This window comes from Rhipicephalus microplus, unplaced genomic scaffold, assembly GCF_043290135.1.
Source record: "Rhipicephalus microplus isolate Deutch F79 unplaced genomic scaffold, USDA_Rmic scaffold_20, whole genome shotgun sequence".
Classification (NCBI taxonomy): Eukaryota; Metazoa; Arthropoda; class Arachnida; order Ixodida; family Ixodidae; genus Rhipicephalus; species Rhipicephalus microplus.
In genome coordinates, this window is record NW_027464593.1 from 1,244,851 (window position 1) to 1,261,340 (window position 16,490).

A 16,490-nucleotide genomic window follows, 5' to 3' on the forward strand; every position below is an offset into this window, starting at 1 on the left:
AGTAGCATTGCGGTATGATTCTGATTGAATTTCAGAATAGTAGTATACACGGAGTTACGTACAGCCCAAATAAAAAAAGTGTATTTCATTTGGATTTGACAAGCGTTGTGAACAACTTCAGTTTATATCTCAAAGAATAGATGAATTCCACACCGTGTACTCGCCTCCACACCGGGATAACCTGGGAAGCACGCGTATAGCGGGCAGCCGATCATCGCGTTAATTCAAGGCGCTTATCTTATATAAGTTCAGGGCCTTGTACCACCCAATGGAACCCGTAATTGTGGTCAAGTGGTTTTTGAGGCTGACTTCCGACCCAAAGTTAACGCAATGGAATCCCGACCATGGCAGTCACAATCATGATGGAAGCGTATATGCTTGAGGCCTGTGTACCTAGATTTAGGTAGGTGCCAGGGAATCGCTGGTGGTCATACTATCTGGAGCTAACCACTAAGGTTTCCCTCCTAAGCGTATGGTCGTTTTTTTCCACAAATGCCTGCTTGATGTGTGTATTGCCTGCGCTGATGCGGAAAATGTCTACCAGCAAGGAACATCTCAGACGATGTGTACTTGATTGGCACTTTTTTCTTCCAGCGAAGGCTTGTTTGGTGACTCACGACCAGCATCAGTATAGTTCCGCACGAAAACTGCCCACGCCGACCGTGATTGAGCCAGGAGCGCTACTCGTTCATGGTCATGTGTTGTTCAATCGCTTTTGAAATTAGCAACCAGAACGCACAACGCAATTACAGTGAATTACAGTGCAATTACAGCAATCGCAATACTTGCGCCAAAGAGCAATGAGGCGCTTTCTCTATTAATGCCATGCACTCAAAGAAGCGGCGTAGCCATAAATTTGTTACGGGGAAGAGGGGCACGTACTTATTTGAAGTGAGAGCCCTGTAGCCAAGAGGGGTCGGTTGTCACTTTATGCGTGCATTTGTTTCGACAGAAAATTATCGGGTGGGGCCCTGTTGCACTATCTGCCAGCTATACCCCTGAATCTAAGTTGGCTGACCTGGCAATGCACATACGGAAAATACCGCATGGAAGTTCACATATGTAACAAATGGACTATGCTTCTTTTGGTCCTTCCTTGAGGTAATCCTGTTTTCGCGATCTTAGTTTTCTACATTGATGAAGGGGGACTCGAAACCCCGACCACCTTCGCTCTACTACAACTGAAATGGCGACTTAACGTTGTAGAACTCAACATAAGTGTTCTTTGCCGTAGCCACTTTATTACAGCACTAATCTGCTGAACTTTTCTATAGCATGTCGACACCTGACACTAAAAACGTCATGTTTTTAGAACACATTTTAGACTATGCGGCTGAAATCTAACCCTTTAGCAGGTGACGCAGTTTGTTTCCTATAAGAACTCAGCAATGATTCTAGCTATTCCTTTCATTAGTACTGCATCCGTATGTCAGTGTTTGTTCTGACTCTTACATTGGCGTTTTACTACGTCAAGTAAACCAGTATACGTAAACTTCTGCGCGCATAGCTGAATACAGGGTGTAACTTGAGCATGTGCGAGAAATATGGCGACACTAGTGAGAGCCCTTGCCGTTTGCCTCGAGTCTCTCACATAGCCCTTGTGCATTCCATAAGCCGTGGGTTCTTAACTGACGCTTTTATATGCTATGCATGGATCTACTCATAAACCATGGGCACTCAAATATTCCTGTAAATTTGACACGCATTTTAGAGCAATGCTGGAATCACTCAATGCTAAAAATTGGTGAATGGCGACTGGCGCTTCAGCAGTTACGGGAAACATAGATTACATGTTCATCGTTTTGTCCTCCACAGCTGGCACAAGTTGGCGCGGTGGCAGTTAGGGTACTGCTGTCCGGTATTACGCTCCGCCTTTGCAATACCGCAATACTGTCATCATCATCCTCATCAGCCCTACTACGTCCACTGCAGGACAAATGCCTCTCCCATGTTCCGCCAGTTAACCCGGTCCTTTGCTTGCTGCTGCCAATTTATACCCACAAACTTCTTCATGTCATCTGCCCACCTAACCTCGTCTCCCCTTAACTCGCTTGCCTTTTCAGGGAATCCATTTAGTTACCCTTAATGACCAGCGGTCATCTTGTCTACGCGTTACATGCCCGGTGCATGTCCATTTGCTCTTCTTGATTTCAGCTATGATATCCTTAACCCCCGTTTGTTCCCTAATCCACTCTGCTCTCTTCTTGTCTCTTAAAGTTACACCTACCATTTCTCTGTCCATTGCTCGATGCATCATCCTCCATTTAAGCTGAACCCTCTTTGTAAGTCTGCAGTTTTTTGCTCCGTAGCTAAGTACCAGCAAGATACAGCTGTTATTTACCTTCCTCTTGAGTGATAGTTGTAATCTAGCAGTCAAAATTTGAGGGTGCTTGCCAAATGTGCTGCACCCCAATCTTATTCTTCTAGTTACTTCAATCTCGTGGTTCGGCTCCACGGTTATTACGTATTATGTCCTGAGTACACATAGTCCTTTACAACTTGAAGTGCACTATTACCTATCTCGAAGCGCTGCTCTGTTCCGAGGCTGTTGTACATTACTTTTGTTTTCTGCAGAATAATTTTAAGATCCACCTTTCTGCTTTCCTTGTCTAACTCCGTAATTAGGAATTGCAATTCGTCCCCTCACTTACTCAGCAATTCAAAGTCATCAGCGAAGCGCCGGTTACTGAGATTTTCTTCTTAACTCTTATCCCTAACTGTTTCCATTTTAGGCATCTGAAAATCTCCTGTAAACGCGCGGTAAATAGCATAGGAGAGATTGTGTCCCCCTGCCTTACACACTTCTTGATTGCTATTCTGTTGCTTTCTTTATGAAGCACTGTGGTAGCAGTTGATCTCCTGTAGATTCCATCCAAGATGTTTAGATATACTTCATCGACGCCCTGATTCCGCAGTGTCTGCATGACAGCTAATATTGCTCTGAATCAAACGCTTTCTAGTAATCTCTGAAGGATATGTATAGTGTTTGTTTATATTCTGAGCATTTCTCTATTACATGATTGATAGTATGAATGTGGTTGATTATTGAGTAGCGTGTTCGAAATCCTGCTTGTTCCTTTGGTTGATTGAATTCTAATGTTTTCTATACTCTGTTAGCAATTGCCTTTTTGAATAGCTGGTATACTACAAAGAACAAGCTGATCGGCCTGTAATTCTTGAAGTTCTTGTCATCTCCTTTCTTATGTATTAAGGGATGTTAGCATTCTTCCAACACACTGATACTCTTCCCGCCAGGAGACATCTCGTAAACAGGGTGGCTAGTTTTTCTAACATAATCTGTCCTCCATCTTTCAGCAGGTCTGATGTTACCTGATCCTCACCAGCTGCTTTGCCTCTTTGGATGCTCTCCAAAGCTTTTCTGACGTCTTTTATCATTACTGATGGGGTGTCATCTGGGTTACTGCTAGTTCTTATGGTATTAAATTTGTGGTTTTCCCGAGTACTGTACAGATCTCTATTAAACTCCTGCGCTATTTTAACTATCCTATCCATATTGGTAGTTATTTTGCCTTGTTTGTCCCTTTGTGCATGCATTCGATTTTTGCCTATCCCAATATTCCTCTTCACTGCTTCGGCGTTTCTTCCGTTTTTCAGAGCGTGTTCAATTCTCTCCATGTTATTGTCCCTTTGTGCATACATTAGATTTTTGCCTATCCCAATATTCCTCTTCACTGCTTTAACGTTTCCTCCGTTTTTCAGAACGTGTTTGATTCTCTCTATGTTATATCTTCTTAGATCGTATACCTTACGCCTATTATTCAACTTCAAAAGGTTTGCCAATTCTATTTTGTCTCTTGTACTTAAGACTTTCACGATTTGACGCTTCCTAATGAGATTCTTTGTTTCCTGGAAAAGCTTGCCAGTGTCCTGTCTAACTACCCTGCCTCAACTTCCACTGCACACTCCGTAATGATACTCGTGAGATTATCATTCATTCTAACTACGCTAAGGTTGGTTTTCCCACTAAGAGCCCAGTACCTGTTCTGAAGCGAGACTCTAAATTCCAGTACTTTCCCTCTCATGGCTAGCTCATTGATTGGCTTCTTGCGTATCAGTTTCTGTCATTCCTTTTACAAATCTAGGTGAATTCGAGAGCGTACCGTTCTATGGTCACTGCATCGTACCTTCCGAACCACTTCCTGTTCCTGCACGATGCCTTGGTGTGCACTCGCTTTAAAGTCTATTTCTTTCTTATTTCCGCCATTAGGGCTTCTTCGTGTACACTTGCGGTTTTCTCGTTTTCGGTAGTAGGTATTCGAAATACGTAAGTTATTGTGTTCTGAGAATTCTACTTGTAGCTCTCCTCTGGCGTTTCTAGTACCGATGCCATAATTTTTACTGCCTGGTCGCCAGCCTGCTTCTTCCCTACTTTTGCATTAAAGTCTCCCATCAGTATAGTATACCGTGTTTTACCTTTGTCATTGCCTCCACATCTTCATAGAAGCTTTCAACTGAAGCATCATCATGGCTTGATGTAGGCGCGCAAGCCTGTACCTCCGTAATCTTGTACTCGTATTCAGTTTAGTTACGATACCTACAAACCTTTAATCAATGCTATAGTGTTCTTCTATGTTGCCAGCGATGTTTCTGTGAATTAGGAACCCAAATCCCGGTCCTCTTCTGTCAGCCAAGCCCCGATAGCGAAGGACGTTCCCATTCTGTAGCACCGCATATGCCTCATCTGTTCTCTTAACCTCACTGAGTCCTATTAAAGTCTATTTAACACCCTCTAGCTCCTCAAATAGTACAGCTAGACTTCCCTTACTAGATGAGGTTCCAGCGTTAAACGATGCCAAGTTCAGGTTCCAATAGTGGCCTGTCCGGATCTAGAGATTCTTAGCACCCTCTGCTGCGCTCAGATCTGACCACCGCCATGGTCCATCGCTTTGCAGCCGCTATAGACTGAGAGCCGTGAGTTAGTTGACGTGTGCATGTGGGAGGTAGTGGCCATATACTGCACTAAGGTGGCTAATCCTTTTCTGGTGGGGGAGTGCGTTGCCGATGGTGGTAACCAGTGAGGCCGCATCCCAGGCCTCAACAAGCGTATTCCATCACCACGCGGATTTTTTTAAATCCGGTTGTGAACTGCGCGGCACCGGGATTTGAGCCGCGGACCTTTTGCATGCGAGGCGGATGCTCTAACCACTATGCCAGCACCGCATATATCAATTATCACTTAAACGTAATACAGTATTGTTGCTTTGGTAAAGTTTGTGAAAGTTTTTTAAATAGTACACTAATATATATATATATATATATATATATATATATATATATAATTATTGAGGTTATAAAAAAATATAGTGTATGATCAAGTACGTGAAGAATTGCTTTTGTAATAGATAAAGCGCTACAAACAATCGTTAATAACGAATTTCTAGATACTAAAAAATAATTTTGTGGCAGATGAGACTTTGTTGTAAGGAAGATTGAGCGTATTTTATTCACTATGATAACTATTTGATTTGTATTATATTCAGTGTTAAATTTCAATATTTCGCAATACTCTACAGACTCTTAAACGCTGGTGTTATAAATAACAAATTGTTTTAACACAATAACTCTGATAGGACCTTAGGGTTTTCAAAAGCGTGCACTCAAATTAAAATGCACTAGGCGCGCTTTAAAACCAACAAAGAATGCTGACGGACTACTGAACCTAGAGACAGGCGCGCAGAAACACCACCCTCTTACATGTGGGAGTACTACGGAAGAAGTTTGTCCCCAAGTTTAGGGCTCGAACACTGTTGTCAGATATGCATCATATCCAATTTGTGAATTGTTCATGTACAGGCACTCATGTGTTAGATGTGTTTTATTACAGAACGACGGACTCTATTTAAGAATTATGATCGTGCCCAGAGGAACGATCGGAGTTTACACCGTGAGGTTGGTTGACAACACAAAAAGGTAAGTGTTCTTTCGTTGAGCGCAATAATCAGGACATATTTTGCTTTTGCCAGCATGTTCATTATGAGAAAGGCTAGATTCCGAAGTTCCTCATGCATGAATATTTGTGTAATGAATAGTGTCATGTGGACCGTGCTTTAGCAATGTCACGCACTTTTGTTGTTTGAATTTTATGTACTCTGCTTACACTCGCAGAGACTGTAATAGATAGCACAGATAATAGAGCTAGTTCGTACAGAAAAATATACGCAGCCAGTTCGTCTATGCAAAACTAAATGGCGCCACAACACCGATGCAACAAGGCTTTCTCCTCAGCGGCACGGCCAGGTTGTGGTGTGTAGTGAACATTGCCCTGCAGCCTACGACAAGAAACGGTGGTAGCGATTATCAAAGAAGTTAAAAGGCACCTTATTTCTGTCAGCCATGAAGTGACATGGTGCAGCGCCTAAGAAAAAAAGGTAAAAAAGGTCACAAGTTTGGCGCAAAGGCGAAGCAATGAATGCGGTAGCAGCACATTTGAAGGTCACGTGATGAGTGGCGAGCAAATCGAAGCGTGCCCCGCTTTTCTCACGTACAAAGAACGCATGAAACGTACATGCAGTTACAAATAACTCGAATAAGCGTCTCAGTTGTTACTTCGCTATGTCTGAAAAACGCGCCCTTTTAGCAAACAGAGGCTGTGCAACGATTGAAGTGACATTTGTGCGCCCGGGGATTGCAACAGAATTGTTCCTACAAAATTCAAAGACTAGCCGAGACGTACAATTTTCCCACTGCAAGATAAGGACGCGCACTCTAGCGTACACTTCCTTATTCTCTACGTGGGCCAAAGTACGCATGAGGGATGAGAGCCGCCACGCGTTCACTGTGCCGTCTTGCTGATAATGTTGAAAACACGATAGTTTCTCCCGAGCAGCGGTAAGAGGTAGGTATGTATAGCTTGCTGTTTGATTGTCGAAGGAGGTGCCTCTCAGTGGCTATATATATATCTATATATATAAATAAATAAATAAATATATATATATATATATATATATATATATATATATATATATATATATATATATATATATATATATATATATATATATATATATATATATATATATGTATATATATATAAAGAAGTGTATACCTAAGGGCTCGTTTTTCCGTGTTTTAACACAATAATAATGAGATATAACAGACAGTAATGCCAAGGAATGTACAGGGGAAGTTATTAGAACCAATAGAATGTAAATAAGAAGAAAGAAAAGTGTATGAAAAAATAACCAGCCGTGGGCAGGAACCTATGACTTTCGAATAACGCGTTCGATGCTCTAACCACTGAGCCACCACAGCGGCCTTCCCTTCATCCACTTTTTTGGGTTTATATGTGAATTTAGAAGTAGGAGTGACAGTCAGCGCCATCTATAAGCTAAACGGCGAGTGTGAAAACACTCTTATGCGCATGTTTTGGCGTCATGTAGCACGTGAACTTATTATGAGCGGGCAGCTGAATAATTGTCCCTCTTATACAACCTAAACACACCAAGTCCGCCAGTACGAGACCCTCGTTCAATGAAATAAGGGAAAGAAGTGTACACCTAAGGGCTCATTTTTCCGTGTTTTAACACAATATTAATGAGATATAACCGACAGTAACGCCAAGGAATGTACAGGGGAAGTTATTAGAACCAATGGATTGTAAATAGGAAGAAAGAAAAGTGGATGAAAAAATACCCAGCCGTGGGCAGGTGGGCGGCCCTGACTGAATTGAAAAGGTCGCAGGTTGATCACAGAACGCTTTCCTTTGTCCCACAACATTTTAGAAAACAGGGCAGGCAATGGTGGATCCGGCAACGAAACAAGTAGCATATTACGCAGCCGTCTGTGCAACTTTCGGCTGGTGGAGGGGTGATTATCGGTGTGATTAGACATCTGCACTAACTTGGGGTGAAGTCCTCGTGCTGACCGGCGGCGTGGCTCCTGCGCCGTGACTGCCCACTACTGGTTATTTTTTCATCCACTTTTCTTTCTTCTTATTTGCATTCCATTGGTTCTAATAGCTTCCCCTGTACATTCCTTGGCATTACTGTGTGTTACATCTCATTAATATTGTGTTAAAACACGGAAAAACAAAAACGAGCCCTTAGGTATACACTTGTTTCCCTTATTTCATTGAACGAGGGTCTCGTACTGGCAGACTTGGTGTGTTTAGGTTGTATAAGAGGGACAATTAATCAGCTGCCCGCTCATAATATGTTCACGTGCTACGTGACGCCAAAACATTCGCATAAGAGTGTTTTCACACTCGTTGTTTGGCTTATAGATGGCGCTGACTGTCACTCCTACTTCTAAATTCACATATAAACCCAAAAAAGTGGATGAAGGGAAGGCTGCTGTGGTAGCTCAGTGGTTAGAGCATCTAACGCGTTATTCCTGCCCACGGCTGGTTATTTTTTCATCCACTTTTCTTTCTTCTTATTTACATTCTATTGGTTCTAATAACTTCCCCTGTACATTCCTTGGCATTACTGTCTGTTATATCTCATTAATATATATATTTATATATATATATATATATAAATATATATATATATTCTAATGATGAGAAAAGAGACAACACCCGTTCGCCAGGCAAGCTGTTCTTATTCTGCCTCTTCTTCCTCGCTAACCTAGCATGCGCGTCTGTGCCAGAGTGCCAGTTTCGGTCTTCGTCATCACACTCGGCCATGACTGCAAGCATTGTCAATGGGCCACACGACGACGTTCATGTGGATGAGGCCCGCTGCAGCAGTTGACATTGCTTCAGGTGGGCGGGGTCGGCTGCATTGTCGTGGTCGACCCCGACCCCACTGGAAGTTGGTCGAAATTGGCTCCGGTGGCCGACACTGGCTATGTCGCCTGGATCGTTCACCATGTCGTGATGAGGACTGGGTCTTGGTTGGTCCTTTTGTTGATGATGACTCCGCGGAACGACATTGACTGTTCATATTTATTTATTTATTATTATTTTAATATTTATTTATTTATTTAAATAAATAAGTATAAATTAATCTTAGCCAGTATGTGTGTGAAAACGTGGTTGTACCGAGATAAACTATGCACACTAACTAATCAGTATGCCCCCCTCGTAAAAGTGAAAAACGATAAAACAAACCCATGGTTCACGAAATCTCTCAGGCGACTCAGAAATAAAAAGAAACGTTTATACCGCGCAGCTAAACGCCATGACACGCCCTCCGCGTGGCAGACATACAAGAATTTTATGAAAAGCTACTGCGCGGCAGTACAATCTGCTAAACTTAAATATTATTCTGTCGATCTACCTTCCCTCTTGAAATCAAATTCCAAGAAGTTCTGGTCACTTGTTTCTCCTCAACAACATGGCCATCAAATATCTTTGCTAGATGGCGACCATGTCCCTCTTTCAGATAGTCATTGCTCATCAGCATTTAACGCATTTTTTTCATCCATTTTCACCCTGGAAGACCATTCCGACGTACCATACGTTCCCGAACTTGACATTGCCTACATGGAACCTATAGAAATAACCGCCGAGGGTATTGATCTACTAGTTAATAACCTCAAGCTTTCTACTTCAGCCGGCATCGACGACATTAATTCTAAAATTCTCAAAAACACCGCCTCCGTTTCTGTTAACATTTTGTATCACCTTTTCAGGCAATCTTTAGCGACAGGTCAACTCCCTTCTGACTGGAAAATTGGTAAAATAGTGCCTGTGTTTAAAACCGGTAATAAGCATTTACCCGAACGTTACCGTCCGATTTCTCTTACATGTATATGCTGCAAACTTCTTGAACACATAATCGCTTCCCATGTTTTACGACACTTAGAATCAAATAATTTCTTCTTTCTGAACCAACACGAATTCAGAAAGGGTTTTTCTTGCGAAACACAGCTGCTAGAACTAACAACCGAGCTGCATTCCAATATGAACAGTAACCTTCAGACTGATTGTATCTTCCTCGATTTTTCTAAAGCCTTCGATCGCGTAGCCCATTGCCGTCTGATTTCTAAATTATCTGCCCTCCGATTTGACTCTCTTACCCTATCTTGGCTTCGCAACTTTCTTTCACTTCGTCAGCAGTTTACTATAATAAACAATTCCCCTTCCCCTCTTTCCCACGTAACTTCTGGCGTTCCACAAGGGTGCGTCCTCGGCCCCCTACTGTTTTTAATCTATATAAATGATCTGCCAATTAACATATCTTCCTGCATGCGTATTTGCGCAGATGATTGCATAATTTACCGTCCTATATCATCCCCCGACGACCACTTAACTCTACAGAGCGACCTTCACCGCATTAATGACTGGTGTAACAAATGGTTAATGTCCCTGAACACGGAAAAATGTAAAATAATCTCCTTTACGCGCAAACAAAACGTTTGCACTTTCCACTACACTATCAATAATTTTGCACTATCACACGCATCATCCTATAAGTATCTTGGTGTCCATTTCACACCCAATCTCTCCTGGTCTCACCACATCACCACCATTAGCGCGAAAGCCTCCAAGTCCTTAGGATATCTACGCCGTAATTTACATAGCTGTCCCGCTCACGTCCGTCAACTAGCCTATCAAACCTTTGTCCGTCCCCAGCTTGAATTTGCCGCTCCTATCTGGTCCCCTTATCACAACTACTTAATTGACATGCTTGAAGCTATTCAGAATAGGGCGGCCCGTTTCATTTCACGGAATCATGACTATCACAGCAGCATAACGCAAATTAAAAACAATCTTTCTCTTCAACCCCTGAGCACTCGTCGCGACATTTCCCTTCTTTACCTCTTTCACAAAAACGTGTACACCAACAGACCCCTCCCACTCCACCTCGATGTTCCTTCCATTACTTCACGTAGGTTGCATAATCACTTCAGTTTCAAGCGATTATACGGGGCAACTGATTCATTCAACTCATCTGCTCTTCCTCGCGCCATACGCTTGTGGAATGGTCTTCCAGATAACATCGCATCTGTATCAGACAATAATTCATTCCGTCAGTTGCTGCTTGCTCTCTTCTCACAATAGACTTGCCACTGTTCTGCACGTGTGGGAATTTTTTGCCCGATTATGTTTGTTGCACACTGGAAATGTTTTCTGTATATGGGCATAGGTTCTGCGTTTTTTGGTGCTTTTTCTATTGTATGTTCTGAAACTTACAAACAAATTACGGCACGTCGTTGAGGTAAAGCCAGCTGGCTATATTTGGTTGATGTCGCCTTCATATGCTATAATGACTGTATTCAGTTCCCACTGTCGTGTGTGCACTATGAAATTGCATTTTCTTTTTTCTTGTTATCGCCTGTTAACTTCAACTTATATTGCAATCCGCGTCATACTTTCATTGTGCTGATATGCTTTGTAACGCGTGAATTATTTTGTGTGATCTGTAAAACTTCACCACTTACCCCCCTTACTCAATGCCCTGTAAAGGGCCTGTAAGGATTTTTCAATAAATAAATAAATAAATAAAAACAGGGCAGGCAATTGTGAATCCGGCAACGAAACAAGTAGCATCTTACGCAGCCGTCTGCGCAACTTTCGGCGGGTGGAGGGGTGATTTTCGGTGCGATTAGACATCTGCACTAACTTGGGGTGAAGTCCTCGTGCTGACCTGCGGCGTGGCTCCTGCGCCGTGACTTCCGTAGTCTGTGACTTGCACAGCGTTGTCGCTATGGGACTCCCGGACGCTACAAAGTCAGCGATTCTTGAACCCACGCTGCGTACTGGCCGGAAATCCTCAACGGAAGCCGTTCCGCGAATCGGAGAGTCTAGCGATTCAGGCAGTGCATGCGTCGCACGCATATCTTCTTCCGTCTGGTCAGATGGGTTGTTATTAGACTCAACGGAAATATCTGCCTCATTAGGTCGTAGAATGTTCGGTAGGATGGGGGCCGGTGCCTCTAAGTCGACCGGACGACCTGCGTTGGGGCCTCTTGCGGAGCGTTGCGCAAAACTTGCCATGAGGGACCCCCTGGACACAGCTGCACCGTCGGGCCGGTGCTCCTCAGGAGCTCTAAATACGACAGCAGAAATGCCTGTGCAAGGCAGTATTTCACGATCGTGATTGTTCCCTACATCTTGGTCACCGAGAGATGACAGAATAGTAGGGACTCGAATTGCATCCTCGAGGTCGGGCTTTTCTTCGAGTTCCGTCCTGAGAGAAGGTCGAGCTGCATGGGCAGGTGGCACAGGGAATCGGACCGAAAGCAGCTATGAGCTTGAAGCTCCACTCCACCCAAGACTGCTGCTTTCAACCTTCATACCGGTGCCACGCCACTGCCCCTTCCTGAAAACGGTCTATGGCCACATACCATTTCTGATTCTTTGTCTAGGCCGCGCGCATTGCTAGCGCGTTGACGGTTCTCCCCCAGCCGTCGGCATCGTTCCAGAACCCGTTGAATTATGGCAGTTCGTTGGTAGACGGCGATGGTGGGGCGGCACGAGAGAATGCGGATATCACTGAGGCAACGCTGTTGAGCTGGTTGGAGAGCTGCAGGAGGGTGCCCCAAAGCTGCCTGCATTGGTCCAATGGGCTTGCCTCAAAGTCGTGCGAGGCAGCTACATCAAACACGGCGTTAGTGGCACGCAATTATGGCAACATTGTAGGAGCTCGCTCGGAGATTGACGCTGTCAGTTCGTTAGTCTTAACGCAAAGTAGCGCGATACTACGCCGCAGGTTCACGGCGCTGTCGTGTGTGAAGCCCCAAGACTCGGTGATTGTGGTTTTCCATTAAGTAGCGGTTGAAGCACTCACGCCGGTGAGGTTGACGAGCAGAGAAGCCTGGATGGCGTTACATGGCAGCTCGTACGTTGAAAGATAGTGGCAACGGGAATGTAGTTCATGGGAAGCGTGAGCTGCATTCCCAAAGGACAGGAGCCGGTGCGGACACCTGCCATGTAACGGTCGGAAGGTGTCAATAATGTCATGCCCTACCACCCCAGGGGAGGCCTGGTGGCCGTCCACTGGTTGTCTGAAGCGTAGCTGAAGCCGCGGGTAAGACGCCGTTGCCAAGGAAGCTTGAGCGGCGTTCCTCGATCGAGAAGCCCGCGATGCCGTCGAACCACGAAGACACGTACTGGTGGCTTCCCGCAGATGATTCATTTGTCGAACTTCACCATTGTAATGAAGAGAAAAGAGACAACACCCGTTAGTCCGGCAAGCTGTTCTTATTCTGCCTCGTCTTCCTCGCTCACCTGGCTCGCGCGTCTTTGCCAGAGTGCCAGTTTCGGTCTTCGTCTTCACAGTATATATATATATATATATATATATATATATATATATATATATATATACATATATATATATATATATATATATATATATATATATTTATATATATAAGGAAAACTAGTGTATACTTAAAAGCTCGTTTTCAATGTTTGACACAATATTAATGAGATCTAACAGACAATAATGCCAAGGAATGTATAAGGCAAGTTATTAGGCCAATTGTAATGAAAATGAGAAGAAAAAAGTGGGTGAAAAGATTACTTGCTGTGGGCAGGATCCGAACCTGTGACCTTCGAATAACGCGTTCGATGTTCTACCACTGAGCTACCACGACAGCTATCCCCCCAGTCACTTCATTGGGTATCTATGTCAATTTAAATGTGAGACAGACGTGCGATTTTCCATGCGATGCGGCCAGCGGTGTCGCATGCTGCGGCATGCCGCGTGCGACGTTTTGGGACACAAGGAGGCGAAGGAACTATCAGCGGCTTGATCCACCCCCCAGCGGTGCCTCGGCATGCAAGGCCGGACGATTTTGTATCCTCGTAATGAAGCTCAAAAGAAACAGCACTGCACAGCCACGCTTTGTTCCGTAAAAAATAATGGATAAAACTTCCTCGTGAATGACAAGCACGTCGCAACAGCGGTAACAGCTGTTTATTCACGACTCCGACAGGTAGGCCTAGCATGGCGGGCGCCGGCCGTTCACGCGTGAGATCATCATCGAGCGCTTGTTTTTGAAAACACCATTAAGTTTTGCACTCGGTCGTAATGCGTTTGCATACGCTATTACTTTCTCGATTCCATCGATGTGAAGAGCAAGGGCGGAAGCGAAGCGAGCCAGCGCAGAAACGCTGGTAGCCGTGTTTACCTGCGGAATGACCTTGTATCGCTGCTCACAATCTCCGGTCTCACTAACGGTTTCAAAACTGACATTGTCGTCCAGAACTAGCATACATCAAACATCACTTTATTCATCCGGATTGATATCACGTCACCAGGAAAATGTACTAGATGTTTGTCACGCCGCCACAGTCGGCGATGTCAGCAAAGCAGTACTCGCACCACTCCATAGAATCGCTTGAACTGGCCTGTATCACGGGTGATGGGAGCGGCTACAGGAAGATGGCGCCACTAGCAGCGTGACGTCACTCGTCTGTTCGCGTTGTGATTGGCTGCTGCCATGCGGCGGTGCGATGCTGCGACGAAAATGTCTGGCTGGTGTGATGCTCACCGCACCAGCTATGCGGCGGTGCGATGCGATAATACGTCACGGAACGTCACGAAACGTCACCACTCCGGAAGTCGCATCGTCGTACCGCACGCCGAATCGCAGAGAAAATCGTACGTCTGTCTCGAGCTTTAAACATGGGAGTGTCTGTCAGCGCCACTAGTAGCCATGGCGGCGAGTGTGGCACACTCTTTATGAGCCTGTGTGGCGTCACGTAGCACGTGAACCTATTACTAACTGGCAGCTGACCAATAGTCCCCCGTATACAACCTAAGGGCACCAAGTCTCCCAGTAAGAGACCCTCGTTAATGAATAAGGGAAACAAGTGTATACTTAAGGGCTCGCTTTTTGTGTTTTACACAATAGTAATGAGGACTAACAGACAATAATTCCAAGGAAGGTATAAGAAAAGTTATTAGGCCAATAGTAATGAAAAATTATTAACGAGGGTCCTATACTATAGTAAATACAATAGTAATTTATCAATAGTAATTAACGAGGGTCCTATACTGGCATACTTGGTGCTTTTAGCTTGTATACGGGGGACTGTTGGTCAGCTGCCAGTTAGTAATAAGTTCACGGGCTATGTGACGCCAAACTGAAATTGCGGGTATCACCGATAACCGACTGTTCCGTGCTGCCTTAGCCAATATTGTATATGCAGAAATATCTGATGTTTAATCTGTGTTTGTGTGACCACATTGTTGCGATAATACTAATTTGTTTTGTCTTTCCTTTTCCTTTTTATGTACACAACGTTTTTTGTAACCATGCTATCTCATGTTATGCCTTTGTTCTGTACCACTCCCCTCTGTAATGCCTCTGGCCCTGAGGGTATAATAAACAAATAAACAGGCTCATAAATAGTGTGCCACACTCGCCGCCATGGCTACTAGTGGCACTGACTGACACTCCCACGTTTAAACTGGTATAGATACCCAACGAAGTGGCTGGGGGATAGCTGTCGTGGTAGCTCAGTGGTAGAGCATCGAACGCGTTATTCGAAGGTCGCAGGTTTGAATCCTGCCCACGGCAAGTTAACTTTTAACCCAGTTTTCTTTCTTCTCATTTTCATTACAATTGGCCTAATAACTTCTCCTATACCTTCCTTGCCATTATTGTCTGTTAAATCTCATTATTATTGTGTAAAACACAAAAACACGAGCCCTTAAGTGTGCACTTGTTTCCCTTAATCAATAACGAGGGTCTGGTACTGGCAGACTTGGTGCCTTTTGGTTGTGTACGGGGACTATTGGTCAGCTGCCAGTTAGCTACGTGACACCAAACAGGCTAATAAAGTGTGTGCCACACTCGGCGCCTTGGCTACTAGTGACGCTGACTGACACTCTCACGTTTAAATTGACATAGATACCCATTGAAATGGCTGGGGGGATAGTGGTCGTAGTAGCTCAGTGTTAGAGCATCGAATGCGTTATTCGAAAGGCGCGCACACCAACACGGTCACAGGAAGGAAACGCAAACACCACGGGCATCCGAGAAGTTAGCGGTTTTTTTTGGGTGTGTTTTCTGAATACCTTTTCCTGTCTCAAAATTGTGAGCGCTGCTCGGCGCAGACGATCCATCAGCGTTTGAGAAACTTCACGATTGGCGCGGACTAAGCGCTGCGCTGCTTTGCTGGCCTTACATGGAATGAGTGGCGGTGGCAATTCGGCTGGTCATCAGCGACGGTGAAGAAGTGGAAAGGAGAAGGCCATAAAATCACGCGTTCAAACGTGGCAGCACTCACTCGTTACTGTGAAAAGCCGCCTATTGATTCACTTCAAGTCGGCAAAATATGCGCACACCCACACGTCACAGAAGGAAACGCAAACACCACGGGCACCCGAGAAGTTAGCGTTTTTTTCTTTTCGGTGTGTTTTCTGAGTACCCTTTCTTGTCTCAAAGTTGTGAGCGCTGCTCGGAGCAGACTAACTATCAGTGTTTGAGAAACTTCACGATTGTAGTAGTTCAGTTTGTTAAGACTGCGCGCAAGGCGCACTTTAGCTTATTCCAGGGCTTGCATGGCCACCAGTGATTGGACTAAAAAGTTCGACGTTTGATGCTTAAGAAATGGTCAGCTCAAT